The sequence below is a fragment of the Melopsittacus undulatus genome, chromosome Z (assembly GCF_012275295.1).
Source record: "Melopsittacus undulatus isolate bMelUnd1 chromosome Z, bMelUnd1.mat.Z, whole genome shotgun sequence".
Taxonomy (NCBI): domain Eukaryota; kingdom Metazoa; phylum Chordata; class Aves; order Psittaciformes; family Psittaculidae; genus Melopsittacus; species Melopsittacus undulatus.
In genome coordinates, this window is record NC_047557.1 from 78,962,740 (window position 1) to 78,976,232 (window position 13,493).

The 13,493-nt window shown below is 38.2% G+C and overlaps 1 protein-coding gene across 5 annotated transcripts in view; it reads right to left on the reverse strand.

Annotated features, from left to right (window-relative positions):
• Window positions 1-13,493, reverse strand: part of ARB2A (ARB2 cotranscriptional regulator A) — a 283,581-nt gene that overhangs the window by 103,687 nt on the left and 166,401 nt on the right. The gene's annotated exons all lie outside the window — the stretch shown is intronic.

The following is a 13,493-nucleotide window of genomic DNA, read 5'->3' on the forward strand; positions in this document are numbered from 1 at the left end:
CACTTAAGAGATTAGCTCATATTTAGCCCTAGCCCATCTTCTATGTTCTTTGAATCAGATATCAGCAAAAGACAGCTTAAAATAAGTGAAAAGTGTTGCGGATGCACAGTCTGTGCACAATGCAGTCACACAATATATGTAACACTTGCATAGGATATTGCTATGTATAACAAAATAGTTATCGGTATAAATATCCACCGATTTCATTTATATACTGGAACAAAAAGGAACAGATTTCCAGTTACTACCCAACTTTCTTTTCCCCCTGCAGATTTTTGAAATCTGTATTTGCATGTTCATCCCCTATGCTACAGAAAGCTCAGAATTCATCACAGATGCAAAAATCAGAAAAGATCCTCTGTATCAATAGGTCAACACATTCTTTTGCGATTTTAATAATGGCCTGTCCTATTACATTTGTTATTCATATAGAATAAGGATAGAAAATTTTTAGATATTATACAGCTTTCTTCTGGGATATTAGCTTTGTGGCTTTGAGAGGCCATTTTCTAAAGATCCTAATAGTCAAATGACATCTTGGGAAATGTTACATTCTCACTGCATTTGCATGATAATGAAGATGAAATTTCATATATGCTACCTGAATTATACTTATCTAAGTTTTGTTTTACTGAATGACCAAAGGACTATGTTCCCTAAGCCAAAATATCACAATACAATGCAATACATTATTGCTTCTGTGAAAGACACGAAACTACAATCCAAGCGATAAAAACCCCACCTGTGTAATGTATGTTATTGTGTTAATATGATCTCAGCTGTGTATCTCTGAATACTTATTTCCTTCAAAGAAAATTCTACAGCATATGCAAAAATATCCATAGTAAATTTAAAAAAAATGATGAAGGAATGGCTTTGTGATGTTCACTGCTCTGTAGGACAGGAGCTCTTATTTATTTTTTACCAACGTGCAGTACTATCATGCACCCAGTAAAGTTCACATCTGAGCTTATATTCACTAGATACAAGCCACCTTGTGAATATAACCACATTTCACCTTTGCATGCGGGAGAGTCTATGTGTCAAATAATTTTCTGACCACAAAAATAAGTTTAGTGAACAATAATGTTGGGCATCTTTCCCATGATGAGGCATGTAGGCAAACGTGTGGTGCTCAGAAATTGCAGTGGTGGATTTCAGAGCTCTTGAATATGGGTTGTTATTGCAGCAGACATTGAAAACCTCCCTCCCCTGCAAGGGTGAGCCAAGAATCCAGCTGCCAAACCCAGGTTTGGAAAGCCAGCCGCTGACACACAGCATAAGTAACAACAAAGGCACTGTAAGGAAGTATTTGTCCTCTCTGATCAACACATTGCTGGTCAGTCATTGGTCTGCTCAGCAATTTACCTGCCTGGTTCACTTTGAAGTACATCTCTAGAAAACCAATGCCCAGCTACAGTTTTATTTTGAAGATGCCACCTTAAAATATTTTTGTAAGACTGCATGAAATTCAATATAAATCATGCCTGTTACAAACTGGCAACATTAATCTAAGCAAGGACACCAGCATGTACAGTCTTAGATTAAGTCCCACTTATAACTGTGAATTGCTTGCAGAGAGAATAGTTTGGTTTTTGCTGGAAGCTACAGGCTTTTTAAGAATAAAACCCAAAACAAACAAAACCCAAACCACAGCATGGAATAAATGGTGTACATAATGGTGATTTTACTTAATACAGGTTTTCAGTAAACTCTAGTCTATGATGAGCTATAAGAAAAACATCCAAATGAAAAAAAAAACAAAAAACCAAACGCAAAAACCTTACCCTGGAAAAAATAAAAGGCCTCTACTCAAAGGAGCAGCTGAATGAAATTGAGACATCTGCAGTAAAGTTTTCCCTTCTCCCTAGAATGTTTGAGATGAACTCAGTGTAACACTGCCTTCCAAGAAAAGACAGAGTGATCAATGCAGGAGCACATCAGGCTCCCTTGGACAGGCCAATCAATGCAAGAAAGAACCTTGCCCAGGGCCTTATGCAAATAGAAGCACGTCCTGCAACCCGGGGAGGGAACATGCGCAATAGATCAATGGCATCTGAAAAACCTTACCGCTATATCAGCCTCAGACAGTAAATATATAATGATGAATCCCTCATGTTCTAGCTGTGAACTCTTTAAACTGAGTTATTTTCAACAGCTGGTTTAAAAAAATCTGACGGGGCTGTAGACAGCAATGGCAGAGAAGTGAAATATGATTACTGAGGGTTAAATTAACAATTCCTTTTTTTTTAAGACTGAGAAAACATAATCTGTACTTTTAACACTTTGTAAAACACTGGAAGTAACATTCCCGCTGGGGTAGGCACCGAGAGGGCTGAGGCTGCGGTTCTGTGTTGTTATTTTGGTATTTTGAGATTTTATCCTGAAATCTGCCAAGTAAAGTACTCGGTGATGTAGGAAATAAATAAAAGTTTTAGCATTTGTAGGACTACAATACCAGAGACCTAATATCACAATCATCACCTTTTTGATTGAAATTTGTTCTGCCAAGTAATATTATATTTTTTATACCCTTGACTATTTTACACTATGTTTTAAAGGAATTCAAGAAAACACTTAGGCTCTTAGGCACAGCAACTGACACGGAACATTAAAACTTCAAAAGCACCTCTAAATTGTAATAATACTTGGTATGGTTCACAAAGCAATATTCATGACCACAGGACCCTACAGGCTCACCAACTACTTGGTAACTACGTCAAAATTGCTAAAATAACACGTCTTCCCACAGAGACTTGTGGGGAATGATTTCCTAAACATTATTCATCATCTGTCTTGGAAAAGGGATTGGAAAGAAAGGAGGATGACAATGGAACAAGCAAGAAAGCCTGCAAAAACTTGTCCTCTGAAGAAATTCTGCTTCTAAAGAACACTAGGATCTTCTAATTTTATAGCACAAAGGCATAATACTCCTGTCAGATGACTAGAGACACGCCAGGACAAAATAGGATCCACATATTGACAAGGAAATGAAATGCCTTGGCTTAATCAAGCTTGTATAAACCTCATGCATTTTATATCCTAACACTGGGACTCACTATATTATATTTAATTTGCCCTGGAAAATTGAAAAGAGAAATATGACTAATTAAACTATTTATTTTTCACATATTTATGAAAAAATACAACTCCAACATTTTGAAACTTTTCATTAAAATCTCAGTTCAGTTCTGCAGTGTTTAAAGCACATTCTTCTCAATGAATATGTGTGTAAAACCTACTTACATATTTTTACTTTATATCACATTAAAGCAAAGCCCTTAAATAGGATTATTTTAATATTTAAACACTGGTAACCATGCCATTATTAATATTAAAATACCTCACTAATATACTGAAAGAGCTATGTAACATATCTTCACTAGATTAAAGAAAGGAAAGTTCTAAGATAAAATGCAAATTCCAGCTTCTTCTTACAGTGCCACAGTCTGAGAGCTCTCTTCACCAGAGTATGTTCAGATTCTTTTTACTCCACCTGGATTTGCAGTGCCTAATATATTATTAACTTGTAGCTCCCCTGGTTGATCCACTAAACCAGGTCTTAAAGTCTTATAAAACCTCTACCATTCCACATAGAAGCCCTACATATACTTTTCACCATAATTAACATTTAAATTAACAGTAACACGATACACTTGTGCAGTCTTATCGGCATATGATCATGTCACAGAAGAAGTATGAATTAATAGTGAGACTTCCTTTATTTATTTTTTCCCCCACTAGAAACCCCCCAAACACAACAAAACCAGAATCTAAATATTTCAGATAAAATAAGCTAATTGCACCACAAGACCTGTCAGGGAATAAAATGTTTGATTTTTCCACTTTCTTCATTGTGTAAGCAAACCCTAAACTCCCATTTTCTTTGTTACTGTTATATATACATTAAAAAAGAAACTGAATCCCTTTAGACTGTGATGATATCATATGTTTTAAAATCTTCAGTATTAAGCTGAACTCTAAACCAATCTCGAGAGATAAGGAACAACCTACAGAGTTAAATAAAATGCCAGGGTTTTCCATATTGCACCTGCTGGGGAAAAAAAAACCCAACCCCAAACCAACAGTACTCATGTTGTCTGAGCCTCCAGTCAATCCAACACAGGTCCATTTATAGATGCAACAACCATATCTGCATAAAGTGGTCTAAATATTTCATTTTCCCGTCCTGATGCACCATTGTCAGAAAAGAGTAATCTGCAGCAGATGAGGGACACTGACAGGCACCTGCTGGTAAGACCCAGAAACACGTGGATTAAATAAAACAAAAATGAAGAAGTAACTTCATAGATGATTTTACAAGATTAAGAACGCGAACTGTTCTTAAGATCAGCTGGGATGGGGTGAAGAGCTAGTAAATCCGTCCAGAAAAGCAGGAGATGAGGATGTTTCATTTATGCAGCAGGACTCAGGGGCAGGGCAGCATGTGTGCTAGCACCTTGTATATCAGCATCACATATACCCACACATGACGAGGGGGAATGGCTTTAACCTGACAGAGGGAAGACTGAGATTAGCTCTTAGGCTGAAGTTCTCCCCTGTGAGGGTGGTGAGGCCCTGGCACAGGTTGCCCAGAGAAGGTGTGGCTGCCCCATCCCTGGCAGTGTTCAAGGCCAGGTTGGATGGGGCTTGAAGCAACCTGGTCTAGTGGAAAGTGTCCTTGCCCACGGCAAGGGGTTAGAGGATGAGCTTTAAGGTCCCTTTCAACCCAAACTATTCTGTGATTCTATGATTCTATGACCTTAGTAATTAACTTCAGAAGGTCAAAAAAGACTGAAAATTGACTGAAATCAGAGGAGTGGAGATAAGGCAACAGTGTGAAGTGTCAGGTACTTAGAGGTTCAGGATAGAAGTGTCTGGAAGAGCTCTAATGAGTATGAGATAGTTCAGGCAGAAAACAGGGGTGCACATCTAGAGATGAAAACCCGTAACTTCTGGGAAGTTTGTGCAGCCAGTGAGGAAATTAGTAGGCAATAAACTATGGAAAACCAATTGTCCTGGGTGCTGGAGTTAGCTGTTGGGATCGACAGTGTACTCTACACGTTTTTAGGAGATGGCTACACGCAGATGTTTCCCCTTCAGCTTTGATAGGCTCTAGGGCTGAAGTTTATCCGCACAACTGAAAGGATGAGTGATGTGTTCTTTGAACACAAACCTGTGCTTTGGCTATTTTTTTCTTTTTCCTTGCAAAGCTAGAATTTGAAATGAAAAATAAACTGAGTGATAAGTATACTGTCTCACAGAATTCAAAACAGTTGAAACAATGCAGGAAAAAATACTAATACAATGGAATTTATTGAGCCAGAAGGAAGTTTCTCATCAGATATAGGGATGGATGCCAAATATGGTTTTATTTAACATCTTCATTAATGATCTGGAATTAATTAAATTTGCAGGTGACATTAAAGTGGAGGAAACTGCCAAGAGAAGTAAGGCATGAAAGAAATTCAAAACAAGCTTCCAAGATCACAGGCCTGTAGCACAGAAGGGAGTGTTTTGACAATCTAGTTTGTCATCCTGTGCAACAAGGGCCACAATGTAGCTAGGTTTAATTTGGAAGAATGTGAAATAATACTGCTGGGGGGGAAGTCTTCACTACATTCAGTGTCACTGAGGAAAGGGAAGCTGAAACCTCTAAAATACTCTGCGGAGTGCATGAACATTAGCAGGTACCAAATTCAAATAAACTTTTGGGAAAAAAAAAGATCTAGCACTGTTTTGGCTGTATTGAGCATAATATTTATTGCATAGCCGAGCAAAAGTACTGAAGTTCACCTTGAGCTAATTACAGCAACTGTACTTAAAATATGGAGTTCAGTTTTCAGCATACTACCAGAGAAATGTTGACAAATCGTACTGAGTTCAGACATACAAAGGAAAAAAAGAAGAAGCCCTAGTTATATATATTTGGGGCATCAAGAGGACGGAAGTATAAGAACAATTGCTGAAGATCAGAAAGTTCTTCATACTGGAATCCAAAAATAAATGTTCACCATGCTGTGCATGGAACTTAAAACAACCCAAAGAAATTACAAGAATACACCACTAGTAAGAGGATGTAACTCCAGAAAACCCTAACAAAGAAATGCACGAAATGCTGTGCCTTAGACCTTCAAACTCCTTAGTATTGCCGAGTAACTGGATCTCCAAGTAACCCCAACTTTTACCTATCTCCAGTTCTTTGTTCATTTTAGAATTAGAATTTCAATTTTGGTGTGAAACTAGAAAATTAATATGAAGGGACCAATGAGATGCTAAGTGAGGATGGGTAGTGCTCGCAATTAGTACTCAAGTGTATCATTTCCAGTCCATGAAACACTGCCCTTCTCCTGTTGGAAGAAGTGGGAAAGAGGCACTCAGACCACGAACTGAGCTGAGTGAAGCATGAGATACTACATTAGCAAATTATTAAGAGGAAGCAAAAAGTAATGAGGCTGAGCAAGCTGTCTAGAACAAGGTAATGAGGAAGGATGAATATTCCAACCCTGAGCCTGTTTTGGAAGTGGCCAATGCTTGGGCTTTCATTGTAGCCATCTTATCCAGTAGCAAGGCTGAGAGGGTGGGGGATGAAATAAGGAAGGGGATGCCTACTCCCCCTAATTTAATCTAAAACAGTAAAGAATGAAAAAGGACATGCAGCTGTGGTACTCTTGAACTGCTTGGTAATCATTCATCATCTCTCTGTCTCTTCCTGTTACATGATCCTTCCAGACTGCAGGCTCTTCAAGACAAGGAACTACTATGCAATTGCTAACGCAATGCAAATAGATAATAATGATGAATGGTAGCAAGTGAAATAATGATGACAATGTATCCTTGTCAGCTTTTTTATTTAGGTTGACAGGGCCTAAAATGTTTATCTGCTCTGTGTTAAAATGGGCAGTATATGCATATATATACATATATAAATAAGATCATAGAATGGTTCCAATCCCTTGCCATGGTAGGGACACCTTCCACAAGACCAGGTTGCTCCAAGCCCCATCCAACCTGGCCTTGAGCACTGGCAGGGATGGGGCAGCCAGAGCTTCTCTGTGCATCCTTCTGCCTAAGATTTGATCGCAGTCTCCCCTCTGTCAGGTTGAAGCCATACTTTTCTTATGTATGTATCAGTGAAAGCCAAATGCAATCAGAAAGTTGCTCCCTGTACAGCAGCAGTGACATGTATTAAGTTCTTCATTATTTTTTTGCTCAATAAATCATCTAATTTCCTTACTGCTGCAATCCCTCACTGCAGGATCTGTGATCCCTGTTGCTTTCTACTGCAAGCTGGAGCTTGTGCATTTTAAAAAACATTAGCAGAAATGAATTCACTACTTCCAAAAACAATCAAGGAGGGAAAAGAGTTATTTGCAAACACTGGTGCTTAGGGGTTTGACCTGGTTTTGGTTCAAACTCTGAGCTTCTAGCAGCATGAGCCTGGAGTCAGGAGCTGACTCCAGCAAAACTGATCCAAACTGGGTCCAATTGTTTGTGGCTGAACATACTAGCTTTCCTAGGAACACGGACTCCTGGGTCTCCAAGGACCAGTGGGCCTAGCTGATTGCTCATGTAATCCTCGCCATTATGGTCATGTGCAGGTCATACTGGGTAGCAGCTTTGCCCTGGTCCTCCTGTTCCCAAACAGTCCTTCCTCATCCAATGGTGAGAAAGAGAATTCCACCATAAATTTATTCATGACCAGGTTTAATCCATTTGTTCCTGTGCCAGCGTTGTTCTTTGGCTTACATGGCTCTCCCTCCCTCCTGTTTACTCTCTCAATGTATTTGCAGAGTGCTACCAATCCCTCTAAGCTTTGCTTCACCAGGCTGAACAAGCCATGCTTTTAAACTGCTTCTGTAGCAACTATAGAATAGATGCCGATCCTTCTTTTTCCTCTATAGCTTCCAAAGTTAATATAAGAGCATTAGCAGATTACACCGCTCTTACTAAGACTCATAAGCTTAGAGGGTGTTGTGTACTGTTTCTACAGCTATATTGATTCTGATGCTCACAACAGGTAGGACATCTCCATGCGGCACCACATCACATCTGAGTATCCTTCATCATGGCTAGTAAAATAGGCTCTCCATCACTCTGAGCCTACTAACACCTCTTCCCTGTATCTCGTCTGGACTGAGTTAATCTTCCCAAATATCTCAAATTGTCTAAGATTAATCTCACTAGTATGCTGTCTTGCCCTTACATTTCCCTTCCTGGGATACAAAGAGCAAACAAATCACAGGATCTGGTTTGGCTCTTTAGTTGTGTTATCAGGTCATTCACTTACAGGCATCAGCAGTAAAGCATCATATCCAAGGGCTTCTCCATCCTTGCTGCTCCCTGTCAATGAGATCACTCGTCATGCACAAATGCAGATGACTAGCTAGGCAGCACCTAACTGTAACGAAGTTTGTATTATATCCTTTTATTTCTACTTCTAATACCAACAATGACTTCACCACTTCATGCCAGGAACCAGTTTCATTAGTGCATACTTACTTTGTGTGCCCACGTCAGTAACAGAAATAGTAAAATAAATGGCCCCAAGGCAAATGACCCTAATCCTGTCCAACCCTTTCTACACAGCCTATTACTGTTTCTCCATTAGCTCTTGCCTATCCTCATTTCTCGTTTTACCTTTTCCAGATGAACTAGCATTTTTCCAAGAAGCACAATGAAGTACAGCTGAAATAAATAACCAAAGACCCATTTTTACTTTTAGACTTATTTTTTCTGAGTGTCCCTACCTCAGTCAGACCTGACTTGAGGAGATGCTAGTGTAAAGTGTGCAACCCAGAACAAGGTGAAACCTAAAGCAGGTACAGTTGGATGAGATTATTTGTCCGAAGACTGGACATATAACCAAGTCCCCATAAAGCTGCAAGACTGCATTCTTTACTGGCTTCCCAAGTGACATTCAGCATTAAAGAATGTCCTCTTTTTAGATTTTTCTTAATAGTTTAATGCTCACAAACCCTTGATGCACAGTGATATTTTGCTTTGATCCTTCACAATACAGATCTTGGTCACCAAGGTGTTTTGCTTCTCAGCTTTCTACTTCAGCTCTCCCTTCCTACAACCATCACAGATCTTGTGTTATTTCTGCCCCACATCAGTAGATATATTTCACTTTAATACATCAGCCAGTGGAATTAAAAGTTGCATATCCCCAGTACACGCTCTATGTTCATCACTTCTTGAGACAAACTAAATATAAAAAAAGAACTAGACAGATATATTTATATAAGTATATATAAATAAAACCCCAAATACAAAACCCCATTCAATCTGAAATTTCAGGAAATTAAATTAACGAAAAGCTAATGACAGGTTCAAAGCCCAGTCATTAAGGCTCTTAAATTGCTTTTTGCCTGTGCCAGAACACTGATGCAGCCTCAGAGACTCACAGGTAACTCAGCAGGTGTCTGTTCATCATTGTTATTATTATGGCACCTATCAGCATTAGCCAGGGTCAGGTCCTCGCCGTACTCAGGACAATACAACAAAATGAAATGGCAGTGTATTGCAGAGCATATCTCAAAATGATGGACCTGAAATTATTTCAAATGGACAAAATTGGCTGATTTTGATGGAATTAGGATGCTACAGTGGATACAGTAATTTGAACAGAGTGTTTTAAGGGCTCTCATTTTAACAAAGCTGCCTAAAAATACACACATAGAGACATGCTTTTATCTACACCTTTGTGCAAATTGTCAATATATACACCCAACATTTTAGCCAACAAAGACCATAATGAATAATTTCTCATCTGCTCAAAGACAATGAACCTACTTTCCTTCTCCTAATTTAATTATATTACATTCCCCAGTGCACTTTGTATTTTTACAGCTGGAGATACCACTACTGATTCTCACAATTTTCTCACAATTCCCATGTTATTTGTCATTTTTTCTTTTTTAAAAATATATTATTTAACTAAAATTAAAACAAAAAAGCCACACTTCTGGTTTGTAAGGTGTTGAGGAAAATATTTCCTCAAATATTTTGAGGAAAACTCAAAACCTAATGTCTCACGAGTATAGGAGACAAGCAGGAGAAATCCTGACAAAATCTCAGGGTACTGAATACCTAATTGACAATTTTGAAAGCTTAGATTTAACAATTCTTCTTGTGATTCTGAAACGAGTGGTTGTCATGTGTTTTCTACAGTGATGGACACAGCTAGTTTTACATGTCACCCAGCATCCTAGGACCACCTTTCCATCCCCTCTATGCACAGCCAGGCCCAGCCCTCAGGTAGGCATGGAGACACACATTATCTTTTCTCCTGCATAGGTCTTTCATGCAGGCAATGACAAGGGAAAACATTCTTTTTAAAGCAAAATAATTGTAAAACCCACAAAGTTTGGCAGAAAAACCTCATAGGAGGCGTTGTACCAGAAACTTATTTTCTGTAAACTAAATATAAAATTGACTGCAGTCAACTTGAAATTCTCACTTTCTGTTAAATTTCATAAAATTATTATGAGCTAGGAGTTGGGAAAGTTCCACAATTTGCCATCAACTACAGCTAGCTGCTTCTGAAAATAAATCTCCAACTACACTGTGTAAGGGATAACAGAAGCAAGAAGCTGAGACGTGTTCATGAATCATGGCTTGAGTTTTTCCAAATCTGTAATTAGCAGAACTCAGTGACCCAACAACTATTTTTAGTGCTGCGTATTCACAAAGTAATTTAGGTATGGATATTATTAGATGAACATTTAATTTCAAACCTCAATTACACAAACTTTTAATTGCTAAATATTAAGATACATTTTAGCATATGGTTTATGATTAACATGCATAATCCAAGATATAAACAATACAGCTAATTACATTTATTGGTGGAACTTTACTCCACACACATGTTCAATCACTTTCAATTATTCCCCTAGTAATCTATGACCCAGCAAGGTACAGAAATTGTGTGCCTATGTTGCAGTAACTGGGTAAACAGTTTCTGTGCATTCAAGCATGATATTACAGACCTGTTTTTCTTAACATCTCACAATGGCAGAGATGCAAAAACGTAGAATAAAAAGCTGTGAAGACCAATAAAAATATTAGATGCTGTAGCATGTATTTGAAAACTGCAGCTAAGTTTTACTGGTTGGTTTAATGAAGGATTTCCAAACCATAGCCTAATTTTTCTGATGAGATGGAATTTGGAATGAAGACCAGGTTTGGCCGCCAAAGGTTTGTAAACAAAGTTTCTCCTCCTTTTACACCAATTTTACATGTGATGGTTCAAATAACCAGAGTCAAGTATTTGCTTAATATCAGTTTCTCTGGGTCTCTCTGCTTTGTGCCAGGACATTAGGTTTTCACAGATAGCCCCACGCCATGACAAGGTGGTGAGCTGGGGATCTCCATGATCCAAGTGACTGCAAAGGATCAGGACAGACCTCGCAGCAAGGCGAATTTAGAAGATATTAATTGAAAAAGCAAATGATTTTTTAATTTTTAGCTTGTTTTCTTTTTCCCTGTAGGCACAATAAAATGCAAAGGGACTAAGCAGAAATGTTCACTCTAAATTAAACCCATATGCTCCAAGCTGCTCTCCTGTAAGAGGCATGGACAGATAAGGAACAGTTGTGCAAGAGGTCTCCGTTACGACTGCAACCTACAATTTTATGAATCAGTTGACCCAAAATTCTTGCATAGCAAGTATAGAGGTGGTACAGTAGCTACCTGGCATAGCTGCTCTATCACCTTCATCATTTCCCCCACACAAAGCAGGAAAGTGAAGTGATTGAATATGTATTTGTCATAAGACAGTAACTGGCCATCAGCTGCTTCTTTTTATCTTTTTGAGCTCCTTGCAACTGCTAAGTGCCATATGGATATAAAGTCGAAGCAAAATGAGATCATAACAAAATAAAATATTAAAAAATAGTACTGCAATAAAATAGCTCAGAGTTTATTTCAATGATATCTGCTACAGTGTATGTAATGTTTCATCACATTGCTTTCAGTGGAGAGCTCAGATATCAAACCATCTCTACAGAAACCAGGTGCTAACATCCTTTGATTTTTATTTTTTCATTTTAAAAAATAATCGGGCTACATTAAATATACTTTTCAGGTCTGATTTTGCATGACAGATATGTCATGTGCCAATGGTTATATATTATATTCTTCCTCTCAGGCATGCATCTCCTGCAGAGACAGCAGACTACAGAAGCTGACCCTTACTGAGACCATCTTGTCTCTCTGACAAAGCTCCTTTTTAACTTCTTATTTACTGGTTGCTTCCTGGATGGATAAAAACTTTAGCTCAGCTTGTGATAATTTCACAGGCCCTGAGCACCCTGACCCTGGAAGGCCCAAGGTCAAAAGTCAGGTCTTGTTCTGAAACATCTGTGTGCTTCATATTAAAGTAGAACAAAAGTGAAGGAATATCCACCAGTGTGACAAGAGAAACAGGCAAAATAGGAATGACACGTTGGTCATCTGTTACCCATGCCACCTCAAGCCATTTACTGAAATGTGATGGAAAAACTCCCCAAGCCTTCTTTGAATAAGTACTTTGTTTAGGAAACACTGAGAAAAGTTTCCAGTTGATTTTTATTCCTGCCCTGTGCTAAGCATACATATCTGTAAGCATCCAGCGACCCAAGCAATGTGCCTTTACAAAACCAATATAAATTCTGCTAACGCTTCACTTTGGACAGACAAGGCGCACCACAATAACCTGGACTGAAACATACAGGGTAGCTGAAAATCACAGCTGAGGAATACCAAGACAGAGGGGATGCTCCCTATCCTTCACTGCATCCAAGGAGCAACAGGCATCAGCAAATGTAACCCACTTCTTGCCCAAAGTTGTGCTTATAGAAGGAATTATTAATCTTAACTAATTTGGTCTCTTGAAAATTTAGTTTTGAGACTATTTATTGACCTGATAATAAATTACTGTGGAAAATGATCAGCTGAACTCTTCTCAAGTCTCAAATCTGTGCATGGCATACATATTTTAAAAATACTCTTCTGGAAGCAGAAGGAAAATCAAAATAGCCTTAATCTCTACTAATGAAAAAGGCTAACAAAAATCTTCAGTTCTAAAAATAATATAAGTGGTCCTGCTCTGGATTCTTCTTGCTACTTAGAGCAGCACATGATAAAAACCAAAATACTCATGAATGCTTTTTCTTAACTAAGGCATTCATCTTACATTCAGGAAGGAACTACATTACTGACTTTCAGTTAGACCAAACTAATGTGTTACAGACAAAAGATGAGCATACACGCCTACTGCTTCCTGTGTCTATAAAACCAATGATGTCAATATTCTGCAATTTATGTTTCCACCATTAACAGGACTTTTTTTTTTCAGTTTACTTCAATAAAACTGGAAAATAAACTAAACTAAACTAAACTAAACAAAATAAAATAAAATAAAATGCTGGTGTAACACCCTGCTTACACCAGCATTTCACAGTTAAGTAAGGAGACTACAATTGCACTCCAAAGATGGTATACAC